This window comes from Phyllostomus hastatus, unplaced genomic scaffold (assembly GCF_019186645.2).
Source record: "Phyllostomus hastatus isolate PE091 unplaced genomic scaffold, TTU_PhHast_1.1 phas_scaffold_93, whole genome shotgun sequence".
NCBI lineage: Eukaryota > Metazoa > Chordata > Mammalia > Chiroptera > Phyllostomidae > Phyllostomus > Phyllostomus hastatus.
The window spans coordinates 23,158,384-23,171,864 of NW_025334042.1; the positions used below are offsets into that span (position 1 = coordinate 23,158,384).

General features: G+C 38.9%; 1 pseudogene; it reads right to left on the reverse strand.

Annotated features, from left to right (window-relative positions):
• Positions 1 to 1,474: 1,474 nt before the first annotated feature.
• LOC123812632 lies at positions 1,475 to 5,563 on the reverse strand (annotated as a pseudogene).
• Between the last annotated feature and the right edge of the window lie 7,918 nt (positions 5,564 to 13,481).

Sequence of the window (13,481 nt, forward strand, 5' to 3'; positions counted from 1 at the left end):
AACCTTTCAGTTTGCAGGCCATCGTCACTCAAACCACTGAGCCACACCAGCCAGGGCTGAAAGATATTTTTGATGGGTAAAAACTTCTGGGTTTACCTTGGCTTCTGCTTGCATAGCTTTTAAAGAAATCAGCTGGCAGTCCTGGTGGGGTGGTTCAGTTGGTTGGAGCATCATCTGGTACACGAAAAGGTTGCAGGTTCATTTCCTGGTCAGAGCACACACTTAGGTTTGGGTTTGATCCCCAGTCAGGGCACCTGTGGGAGGCAACTGATGGATGTTTCTATCTCACATTAGTGTTTCTCTCCCTAAAATCAAAAAATAAGTCCTTGGGTGAGGATTACAAAAGGAAAGATGCAAAAGAAATCTGCTGGTATTTTATTATTATTTTGTCCTTCTATACCAGGAGATGGCAAACTTTTCTGTAAAGGGCCAGATAGTGAGTCTGTTAGGGTTTGTAAGCCATATAGTCCCTGCTGCAGCTGCTCAGCCATGACACCGTAGCACAGAAGCATCCATAGCAAATAATAAATGACTGCATGGGGCTGTGTTCCAACTCAGCTTCATTTACAGAAACAGGAGGTGAGCCAAATCTGACCCATGGGCTGTAGTTTGCCAATGCCTGCTGTATATGAAATATGTCTTTTTTCATCTGGCTGCTTTTAGAATTGTTTTTCTTTACTCTTGGTTTAAGTAGTTTGATTATGATGTGTCTTGGCTTTCTTTAAGTTTATTCTGCCTTAATTTCATTGAGCTTTCAAATTTTGGAAATTTTTGAGCCATTATTTCTTTAATTTTTTTTTTTTAGCCCCAGCTCTTCTGAATCTTCAGGTACATGTATATCAAACTGCTTGAGTGCTCTCACAGAGCACTGCGCTCCGATCCTTTCCCTGTCAGTTCTTTTTCTCTCAGTACTCCATTTTGAGTAGTTTCTACTTCTCTGTCTTCAAGTTCTCTAATCTTTTATTTGTAGTCTATAATTTGCTATAGTTTCGCCATGAAAATTCTTAATTTTATTCATTTTTTAAAAATTTGATAATCCTGCTTTTATTCAATGTTAAACTATAGAATATGTGCCACAGTATTCAAGTATTACTTTGACTGACAATAACATACATATTAAATTTAACTCAATTACAAAATAAAACTGCTTAAACAATATAATCCTCCTTTAATGAAAGTAACTTTAGCCCTGGCTTGTGTAGATTAGTGGATTGAGTGCTGGTTTATGAACCAAAGAGTCGCCAGTTTGATTCCTTCAGAGCACATGCCTTTGTTGCAGGCCAGGTCGCCAGTAGGGGGCGCATGACAGGCAACCGCACATTGATGTTTCTCTTCCTCTTCCTCCCTCCCTTCCCCTCTCTCTAACATTTTTTCAAAAACAAAAAAGGAAAGTAACTTCATATAAAAATTTTGACTTTTAACTTTCATTGCTCTCCTACTCTGGCCTCCATTTCCAGAAACAGACACATTTCAACTAATTTTTTTGAGTATTTTGCAGCAAGTTCCTGAAGTTTTCCAATTCTTTTACACTTTTGAAACTCTTGCAAATGCGATAAACAATGATACTATTTCTTGTTTGGTTAGATGGTATTCATAAGTGAGCCTACTTTCTGCATACTTGCTGTCAGTTTCTTTGAAAATAAGACCTTCAAAGCAGTGTCCAAACCCTGAGTCTGAATATTTTCCCACATTTGACATTTAAGCTTACCAACACAACCCATACTTTTGGAAAGATTTCTATAATGCAGGCTAAATTCTGCCTGTAATCAACGTGCTCCACTTTCTATCCCAAACAAAAAAATTAGCATAAAAATACAAAAGAAATGATTTGGCTTTGTGAAATATTTCCAAGAATAACTTTGTTTTCTAAATATTGAGCTTCATTTCCAGTGAATAGTTGAAAATCTGGGTGCCTAGAGAATGGTAATACTTTAGAAAAAGGTTTTAATTTTTTCTTTTTAAAATTATATTTTATTGATTATGCTATTACAGTTGTCCTGATTTTCCTCATTTGCCCCCCTCCACCCAGCACCTCCCACTCCCTCAGGCCATGTCAGACCCATTGTCCTTGTCAACAGGTCATTCATGTAAGCTCCTTGGCTACTCCATTTCCTATACTGTACTTTACATCTGCATGGCTATTCTGTGACTACCGATTTGTACTTCTTAATCCCCTCACCTCTCACCCATTCTCCCACACCCAAACCCTCTTTATCTTTAATCTTTGGCATTTTAATTATGATGCATCTTGGGGTGGGTGTCTGTGCAACCATCTTGTTTAGGATTCTCTGTGCTTCCTGGACTTCCATGTTTATTTTTTTTTTCAGCAAATTAGGAAAGTTTTCTTTTATTACTTTTTCAAATAGATTTCCAATATCTTGCTCTTTCTCTTTGCCCTCTGGCACCCCTATGAAGTGAATGTTGGATTGCTTAAAGTTGTCCCACAGGCTGCTTACACTATCCTCATTTTTTTGGATTCTCTTTTCTTCTCGTTTTCTGATTGGTTGTTTTTTGCTTCCTTATGTTCCAAATCATTGATTTGATTCTCAGTTTCATTCACTCTACTGTTGTTTCCCTGTAAATTGGTCTTTATTTCAATTAGTGTATCCTTCATTTCTGCTGGGTCTTTGTTATGCTGCTGAGGTCCTCACTAAGTTCCTTGAGCATCCTTATAAATCCTAGATTCACAGCTTGGATTTCTAAATCCTAGATCTAAATCCTAGATTCAGAGTGTTCTGAACTCTGCATCTGATAGATTGCTTATCTCCCTTTTATCTGGTTCTTTTTCTGGAGTTTTGATTTGTTCTTTCATTTGGGCCATGTTTCTTTGTGTCCTCATTTTGGCAGCTTCCCTGTGTTTGTTTCTATGTATTAGGTAGAGTTGCTTTGACTCTGTCTTAGTAGTGTGGCCTAATGTAGTAGGTGTCCTGTAGGCCTCCCCTGTTACCCAAGCTGCACCCTTCATGTGGGCTGAGTACACCCTTCTCTTGTAGTTGAGCCTTGGTTGCTGTTGGCAAATCAATGGGAGGGATTTGCACAGCTGCTATGTTTGGCTGTGACCACTGACCATCAGCCTCTGCCTTCTATGGAGGATTAGCTGTTCAGGGGCAGGATGGTGGTGCTCTGAAGCAGTCTGTAGCTGTCCACTGGGTGCGCTGGCCCTGGGATTTCTCAGGTGGTGGAGGCCAAGATCAGCCCCCACCTGTGTTTTGCCTGAGGCCGTCCTTCCTGAGCTGTGAAGCAATGTGAGATGGTTGCTACTTGTGCTGGGGTTAGAGATTTCCAGGTGAAGCCAAGCTGTGAATCTAGGCTGCTAATTCTGGGCCTGGAGCTCACTAAGGCCAGCTGCTGCTTGTTTGAGAAGGATTTATAAAGTTGTGAAGCATGAGCCATTCATATGGAAAAGCAGTTTGAGTGGACCCATAAGTTGGGTGGAGTGGAGTCTCTGGGGATCTCCAAAGTGGGTCAAACCTGGCTGTTAGCCAGGTTGATGGAATCTTAGTTAAGGCACCAGTTTGCCGACTCTGTCGGGGAGGGCCCAGAAAGGGGACAACAGCTTGATGCCAGATACCTCAGCCTCTCCTCGCCTGCCACTGGTGTCCATCAAGCCTCCTCCGGGTGCCAGACCCCACTGGTTTTTGCAGCCAGAAGTTGTGGGGACTTATCTTTCTGGTACTGGAACCCTGGGTTGGGGGGCCTGGTGTGGGGTTGGGACTCCTTGCTCCTGAGATATCCCTCCTGAATTTTTATATACCACAGTTGGTGTGGGAACAGCCTGTTCTGCCTTGCACCCCTCCTACCAGTCTTTTATTATGTAGTTGTCAGATGTCTATTCAACTCAATTTCAGTGAGTTCTGAGTGATGGCTGTTCTATATTTTAGTTTTAATATTGTCCTGGTTGTGCAAAGAGGCAAGGCAGGTCAGCCTGTGCCACCATCTTGACCAGAGTCAAGGCCTTAATCCTTTCAAATAGAGAAAATACAAGGCCTCTTGGATTTTCCCCTTTGGTCAAAATTCTGTCAAACCCACTGGTGAAATTCTGTAATGTGTGTCTCCATCTCTTTTCCAAACAGGTAGCTTGTAAGGCTATCTTACACTCTAATGCACATTGATGCTTGCACCTAGTTCAGATACAAGTCTGTAGATAGCCCTTTTTGTTTTTACACAGAATTCTTGTAGCCATCAGTGAGAAACATCCTCTTCATTTCCTTTTATCAAAAGGGAAAATATTTAAAGGTCTTTTCATTGTGACTTGAAATAGTTTTCTTCACAGAAGATTATATTCACTGTCTTCCAAGAATCTGCTCTCTTATAACTGTATAATACTTAGAATTAAGAACAAGCTACATACTCAGTATCAGGGTTCTGTATGTCATCAGCTTCACAGAAGTTTTCTGAGGAATCATCACACTTGGGTCACCGAAGGACAGTTTTCTTCACTCAGAGGCTCATCCGTAGCTCTGAGTTACTTCATTTGTTCATGCTCTTCAGTGAGATTGTTGCCTTCTTCAGCATACCTTCAGCTTACAGATTTAAATTTAAGTAAAGCACTAATTTTTAAAATTATTTGATTTTACATTTTATTACTTCTTACACTGAACTTATTCACTTTACCTTATAACATACATAAAACACTTTCACAATACCAGCATTAGTACGAACAACAAAACTACATAGTGAAGTTAGTTCTTTGCAGTTTGTTCTGTTCTTAGAATATATCCTACTAGAGAAGGGCAGAGTTTTGTGTTCTGAAGTAATTTGAAACAATTCTTTGGTTATGTTACCAATCTCATATACACTTAGGTTTATTTTAGGTGTTTTCAATTTTAGGGATTGCTCTTTTTACTCTTTTTGGTTTAAATGACTCTTTGAATATGTAAAATAATTTCATGATTCTAAAGTCAAAACCACGTAAAAAGGTGTAGTCGGAGTCTTTCCATTCCTATGCCCTGATCCCAGATCCCCCTTCCCAGCTACTACAATGCCATTTTTATAAGTTTCTGAATTAGCCTCCAGTGTTTTATTTGGTACAAAAGTACCTACCATACACACTGTTCTGTACCTTACCTCACATATTACACTGTGACAACTGTTCTACAGGAACACATAGAAATCATTTATTTAGCTATTCAACTCCTCACTGTTGGTGGTATTGGGGTGTTACTAGACTTTTGCAATTAAAATAATGCCACAATAAATAAATGATGATGCATGCATTTGTGCATGCATCATTTCAAGTTCATGCAAGTGTCCTTTTAGTATAGATACCTAGAAAATATGATTTCTGGGTAAAAGGAAGAATACATCTGTTTGTAATTTTGCAAGGTAACTCCCAGTTCCCTTCCTTCAGGACTGAATCATTCTGTACTTTCACCAGTGGCATATCACTGTCTTCCCCCAGAGTTATGGCAACAAACAGCGCTCTTAAACTTTTGGATTTTTGACAACACAGTAAGAAATGTATCTCAGTGTAATGGAATTTGCTTTTCTTTTTTGAGTGAGTTGAGTCTGTTTCACTGTTTTAAGGGCCACTTGCATGAATTTTTAAAAACTACCTGTTCATGTTTTATGCTCACTTTTCTACTGGATTTATGTGTCTTTATTTTTCACTCTTTCCTGTGGTATGGTTACAAATATTTTGTCCAGTGAATCATGTCTCTGGTTTTACTTTTGATATTGAGGCCATGCAATATTTTAAAAAATTATATAATAGAATTTTCCAGTCTTTTATTGATTCTAGATTTTGAATCATAGAAATGCTTTTCGATTACCTCCATGGGTCTATTATACAGAAATCTACCAATGTTTTCATCTGTAGTTTGTAGGGTTTCCGTTTTTGTTATGTTTAGTTAACTGATCCATGTGGAGTTCATCTTGGAGTGCAATGTAAGTTATGGATCCAATTTTCCTTTTCCAAATGATACCCAGTTGTTTCAACAACATGTATTTAAAGTCTATTTTTCATTGTTTTGCAACATTTTTATCATACATTAAATTTCTTTATATATTGGATTGAAGCATCCATTAGTATATCTGTCTATTCACCTACCAATTCTACAGTCTTAATTATTTTATTTATTTTTTAACTTTTTTAAAAAAGGTTTTATTTACTTATTTTTAGAGAGAGGGAAAGGGAGGGAGAAAGAGAGGGAGAGAAACACCGATGTGTGAGACATACAGCAAGGTGCCCACACATACATTGATCTGTTGCCTCACACACGCCCCCAACTGGGGACCTGGCCCACAACCCCGGCATGTGCCTTGACTGGGAATTGAACCTGCGACCTCTTGGTTTGCAGGCCAGCACTCAATCCACTGAGCCACACCAGTTAGGGCTGTCTTAATTGTTTTAGATGTCTGATAAGACCAGTCTCTCTTCATTGCTTTTCTTTTTAATGTTTTCCTGTTAAGTTCTTATTTATTTTTTCATGCGAACTTAAAAGTAAATTAGTCTACATAGTGATAATGCAAAGAAGCATTATGGTGATGGAAAAATTCTGTAGTTCAATTTAATTATGTTGGTGGTGGTTACACCAATCTATACATATGACAAAATTATATATCACTATATACATACACAAATGACTGCATACATAACTGATGACATTTGAATAAGCCCTTTGAATTGTACCAATGACAATTTCCTGATACTCATATTGTACATAGTTCTACAAGATGCCACCATTGGGGAAACTGGGCAAAGGATATATGAGACCTTCCCATACATTATTTTTATAGCTTCCTGTGAGTCCATACTTAAAGTAAAAAAATCAATTTGTCTAATTAAAACAAACAAAAATCTTAGAATTTGTATTGAAATTATATTAAATTTACAAACTTACATAGGTATCTTTCATTTGCTTGATTACATTTTTGTGTCTTTGGGAGTATTATAAGCAAAGCTTTTCTCAGATTTTTATATATTTCTTGTTAATTTTGTTCCTAGGAGTTTTATAATTATGGTTGCTATTGCAAATGGAATGTTGATGCTGTCTTCTATGTTCTAACTGGTTCTTCCTTGTAGCTATGAAGCCTTCTGTAAATTGCTTTTATGTTCTACTACCTTATTGAATCTTTTTTAAAAATTTATTAATTTGAGAGAGAGGGGAAGGAGGGGAAAGAGGAGGGGGAGAGAAAGGGAGAGAGAGAGAGGCATCGATTTGTTGTTCCACCCATTGATGCATTCACTGGTTGACTCTTGTACGTGCCCTGACCAGGGAGGGAGTCCCAACCTTGGCACGATGGGGTGATGCTCTGCCTAACTGAGCCACCCGCCAGGGCCCTGAATCATCTCTTTGTCCGCAGTAGTGTTTCCACCGATTGCTTCCATTTTCTAGACACGCCATCATATGATTTATGATTTTCACGCGTTTATTTGTTTTCTCTGTAGCAACACTGGCAAATAACTTCCAACACCATGTCGGGTGTTATGGTGAGAGCAGACATCCTTGTTTTGTTTTTGAGATCAGCAGGAATGGCTCCAAGATTTTCCCATTAAAATATTAAGATGCCAGTAAGCAAGATGCTTTATGATGCTGAGAAAAAGATTCTTCTTCTTTTGAAAATTATTTTATTAGGAATATGTCTTGAACTTTCTCAAATGTTTTCCCAGCACTATGGAGATTACTACAAGATCTTTTAAAAACATATAGTTATTATTAAATATATTAATGTATTTCCTAACATTAAACCATCTTTGCATTTCAGAAACAATTTCCACTTGGTCATAACATGTCCTGCCGTTTGATTCCATTTGCTAGTGTTTTTTTTAGGATTTTTGCATTGATATTAATGAACGAGGTTGGTATGTAGTTTACTCTTCTATATAATCTTTTTCAAATTTTAGTTTCCATGTTATATTTATTTTATAGAGAATTTTTTGAAGTTGTCATTTTTCTGTGCTTTGGAAAAGAATTGGGATTATAGGTATTTAAAGAATCCCATTTGAAACTATCTTGGATACTTTCAAGCAGATTTTTAAAAGATTCTAGCTAGTATTTTAATTGTTTTCAATAGGATGGCTGGTCTAAATAAGCTATTCCTTCTTTTTCCCTGGTGGGGATGGGGGAAACTCCCAACTTCTGTTACTGTACTTACTCCCTCTAACCCCGAGACTTTGTTCACTTATTGTCTCCTCTAAAAGTTCTCCCCTGAACCCCCAGGTTGTGCACAGGTGCCTTTTTCTGGGCTCCTTCTGGATATTGTTCATTCTTGCATAGATACTCTATATTGAAGTAATCCGTTAATGGTATCAGGAGTTATTAAAGGATAACTCTGTTAGCCAGAAGCTTTTTCAGGTGAGGATCCCGTACTGCCTTCACTTTTTCACTTCCAGTGTCTAGTGCCAAATACAGTGCCTGCCATATATTGGAAGCCTTAATGAATATTTGATGAGCTGATATTTGATCAGATCCCTTCACCCCTGACACACACACACACACACACACACACACACGGTTCTTCTCCAGTTCCTATCTTTGTAAATGGTTCCTCGGTTCACCCAGGAGCTCACAAAAAAAAATCTAGAAATTATTCTTGGCAATCTGTACCCCTTCACCTTCAGTGTGTAATAAATCACCAAGTTTTATCAATTCTCACAGTAAAATACTTGAAATTCTCCCTTCTCTCCTTTTTTATGGCCACTACCCTCATCCAAGTTCCCCTTGTTTCTTGCCTAGATCACCTAACTTCCGTTTTCCCTGTTTTAATCCTTATTCATCCTCATCTATAATCCATTATTTATCAGGAAATCAAAATGATCCTGGAAAACACAGATGTGATTATAAAACCTATCAATAGCTTTCTATTCTTTTTGGATAAAGTTTTAGAATTCTTAACATACCCCCCAAAGCACTGCCTGATCGGGAGCATTTCTGCTTTGCCATCTTCAACTTGTATCCCCCAATTCCTTATTCCAGCCACTTTCTCTTCCTCCAAATTCCTAAACTCTTTTCCCTTGGAGACTTTGAACACTCTTTTTCATTTGTTGCAAAGCCCACTCCCTGCACCTCCCCCGCACTTCTGATCTGGTTATATTTATTCATCTTCCAGGTATGTGCTCACAAAAGTTTTCATTGACCTCCTAGTATGACTGAGGTACTCTGTTGAACGGCCATATTGCCTTCCAAACTTTTTCTAATTGCTCTTGTGATTTTTTTAGGCATTCAGGATTCCTTATCTAATGCTTAATTCTCACACTAAACTACAGTTTCCCTGGAGGCAAGGACCATGGTGATCTTAATGTCGATCTTCATCTGGATATTCAGCATCTATCATAAGGAACATCATAGTAAAAGAAGTTAATAAGTATCTGTTGGATGGATGGATGAACGAAGAACTAATTATTACTGAACTCTGAGCAAGAAGCCTGAAGGAACAAATGCTCTATCTGCCCTCCAGGGGGAGACATACTCCTATGTAGCACTGGACTCAAGCGAGCACAAAATTCTGAGATCAACTCTAGTTTGCTTCTCAAGCCTCTGAAATTGATTCAGAGATTCCAATCATTTCCTTGCCAGCAGGATTCTCCAGATCAGTCTAGACCACCCACTGGTACCATGCAAGTGGCATTTCCTCTGTTAATTTCCCTCCCTTGAACAATCTGAAAATCTCTCCTGCTGGAGTTTGTCTACTGCAGTCTTGATTTGCTAGGAAATTTAGCTATAACCGCCCACATTTTGGGGAAAATGATATCATGAATAAGAATTTTAAATACTATTATTAACATTGTTATTTATATTTTTACTATAACTTTTTTCAATATGCCTCAGACAATTTTTCTCTTTGAAGTTTCAAAATCTTTCAAAATTATTTGGATAGTGGACTGATGGTAGGGCCAGAAATAATAAAACATTAATGAAAAGCTAATTTAAAAACATAAAACAGTGATTCATAAATTCCACAAGCCTTGGGGAGCATGAAGGGGAAGAAGAAAAAGAGGAGTTTGAATACAAAGAGCACGTCTGCCCCAACAGTTCCTGAAAGAAGTCCTTGTTTCATCCCGATGGCACGCCTTGCGAGACTACCCCTGCTGCACATTAATACTGTTCTTTTCTCGGGTGAATTAGTGTCTCTAGGACAAGGTTTAAGTGCACAAAAAATTTCATGAGGCTGACATTATAGTTCTCTGAACTCTTTTTTTTCTTTTACTCTATTTCCAAAACGCCCTCTTGATCTTCCTTTCATAGTGCCTTGGAGTTCTTTCTCAGGGCCAGTACATAGAGGCATTCCACTGTTTCTGGCTTTTGGGAGCGCAGTTCACTCTAGTTCAATTCAGTTTACATTTATCCAATACCTACTGGGAGTTTGGGACTGTGCAGGGGTCTGGAGGTAAATGCAGGGAATCTAAGTTGCTGTCTTAGAGGTGCTTAAAATGTAACTGGGGACCTTAGATGTTTCGTAACCTCCTTGAACAAATATAAAATAATGCAAAGATGATGTAGATAAGAACCAACATTTGTATAGTTTACATAACCACTCTCCACAAATATGATCTAAGTTTTTGAAATGTGCCCTTGGGGTAGGTATGTGTTGTTACTCTCATTCTGCTGTGCAGGCAGCTCAGGAGACAGAAACATAGACGACATAATTTGCATAGGTAATTAGGGCTCTGATCAGAAATGGAAACTTGGTCCTGATGGTGTTTGCATAATATTACATTGTTTCTAAAATAAGGAATATGCTGTAAGCAATCGCCCCCCAAATTGAGGAAATTCAAATAAAGAGGAAATAGACTATTGTGTTAATGAAGGAAAGCTTATTTATCTCACTTGGTCTGGCACCTGGATCTTATTTTTCACCTAACTTTGTTAATTTTGATTGATTCTCTCTCTCCTTTGCTCTTAGGATATGTCAGTCTTCCTTTTGGTTTTTTTTCTCTCTTTCTTTTCTTTTCTCTTTCTTTTCTTTTCTTTTTGCTGGGAGAAGAGCTGATGTGTAAGGAATCACTGCTTCTTACCTTTCACAACCGTGTCAGGAAAGCTTTGTCATCAACATTGGTCAGGTGGCGCCCGAAGAGGAATGAGGCCTTTTTAGACAGAAGGAAAATTAATGAGTTCCGGCCAGAGGCCAGAAAACTCTTGTGAAAGGCTTCCTGTAACCACTTAGAGAGGCTGCAAGGCAGGCTTCCTCTCCTCCAGCACACTGTCACTCTAGGACTGCACTCGGAGTCAGGGCAGGGTTTGGAGCCAGCAGGTGAAGAAAGGAGTTTTTCACTCCAGAAAGGCCTGTGGCCAATAGGGAGCCGCAATGCTCAAAGGGCAAGGCACCCAGATCTGTAACAGCTCGATGGCATCTACTCTCGGGTACTAAATACTGACACAGGTTGAACAGTGATAGCAGCAATAATTACAAGCAAAACATCGTTATCAAATTTCTAGTTCAAGTTTATGCCAAGGTCTGAAAATAGAAGCACTAGTTGTACTGTCAATCAACACCATCTAATGAACACTTCTTGAGAGCAGAACTGGCATTAGCAGGGGACAGAAGAAAAAAATAATAAAAAAATGCCTTACATATACAACACATTTTTAAGAAAACAAAAACCAATTTATGTAATCACTTGTAATCAAAATATGAAGAACAGAAATAAGTTAAAATATATAACATTGGAATGTTAAATGAAAGATTCATGGGAGATGATCAAAATACAACTTTACTTTGTGGCTTTTATTATCTATTAAAAATACTTATTAGGAGGTGATAATCTCCCCTTGCCCCTGAATGGAAAATTGAACAGATTTTTCTAATATTTTGGTTCATTCTTCTATAATTGGCAGTAGTTTTATGTCAAAAAAGAGAGTCTTCACTTAGTACACAGAATATTTCCAGTCCCAGATGGTAACCAGATACTTCAGTCTGCATTCTAAGGGGCCAGTCTAAGACATCTTCTTGCCCTGCCCTGCCCTGCGTGAGGTCTCCCATGACCGGTGGCTGCCAGCCTCCACCTTTCTCCTCAGCTGCCACCACCCCCACTGACTGCTCTTTGATCTGCTGCGTAAACATGGGAGGAGGCTGGGCAGCTGAGGGGATAGGGCAGTTGTATTCTGATAGAACGGGTCTGCACTACCTGGGTCTGCAGATGGCTAAAGTTGACTCACTTTCTTGTAGAGTGCTATTAAAGGTTCTTTGGAGATTGCTGTCATCAGAGACCTCTCTCTTGAGTCCCTTTGTCCTAGACAGACACAGATGGTTGCTTGTGACAACCTCTGTAGGTTCTAGGACTTCTGCGTTCATCTCTAACCTGTGGTCACTGGGCCTTCCACACCTCCAGAGAGCCCTTTCTAATGCACCAAAGGCAACCTCATGCTGCCTGCCTTCCACATGACCCCCATCTGATCCAGGGAAGCATTTACACATTTGTCATCCCTCCCAAACCTGTGAGTGCTAGTGGACTGCAGTACAGCTATCTCTGCTTGGTGGCCACTGCCTTCTTTTAGTTTATAGGTAAGAGTTGGTGCAGTTCTCCATGTTTTACCACTGTAAGGAACAACTTCCAAGTTCTCTAGTCCCACAGAAACACCTCCTTAGGCCTGAGGAGAAGGTACAGCACAAGTACTGCCTCTCGCTCTGGATGTGAAGGGAGTGGGAACTCAACAGCACAAACAAATTTCTCCCCAAAAACATCTTCACAGACCCTCCCTCTATACAGTATCTTGATCTCGCCATGAAGTAGAACTGTTCTTCATCATTGACCCTGCACATAAAAACTTCATTGAAATTATCATCTTTAATTGCAGTTAACTATCTGCAGATTTGTCTCCTTGATACAAAGAGAATGTCTTTCCATCTCTATCTTCCCTGCACTGCTGAGCACTGAGCTGGGAACAAAGTAGGTGCACAGTAAAATGTTTGATATATGGACAGATGAATGGATCTGAAATCTCCTTTGGTCGTACAGTAGATTATCAGAAACACTGTAAAATAATCTGTATGGGTAGCCTATTTAATCACTCCCTGGGAGACTAATCATTCTTGTATTTATAACATGCTGGGAGTTTCCCAGAATTTATGTACCCTTGCATAATCAGCCAAGAAATTTGGGAGATGAAACAACACAGGGGAAAAATTAATCTTTTTCGAGAAAGAGATGGATAAGTAAATATAAGATAGCTGAGATTTTTAGAAATGTTATGGGATATCAAATCAAGCCTCATTAAAAAGAATTCCCCAAAGCTGTGGAACTGGGAATATTGTTTGAGTAGTTCATTTCAAAACCCTAAAGCTGCACAGAACAACAAAGAAACAAAAAATGAGATTTAAAATATTTAGCAAATATTCATGTGTTCAACATAGGCGATGGATAAAATGAGCTCATCATACTATTTTTAGGGTTTTTTTGTATGCTTGAACATTTTATCTTAAAAATAATATTTAAAAATTGAAGCTGGGCCCTGGCTGGTGTGACTCAGTTGTTTGCAGCATTTTCCCAACACCGGAAGGTTGCAGGTTCTATTCCTAGTCAGGGCACATACCCAGGTTGT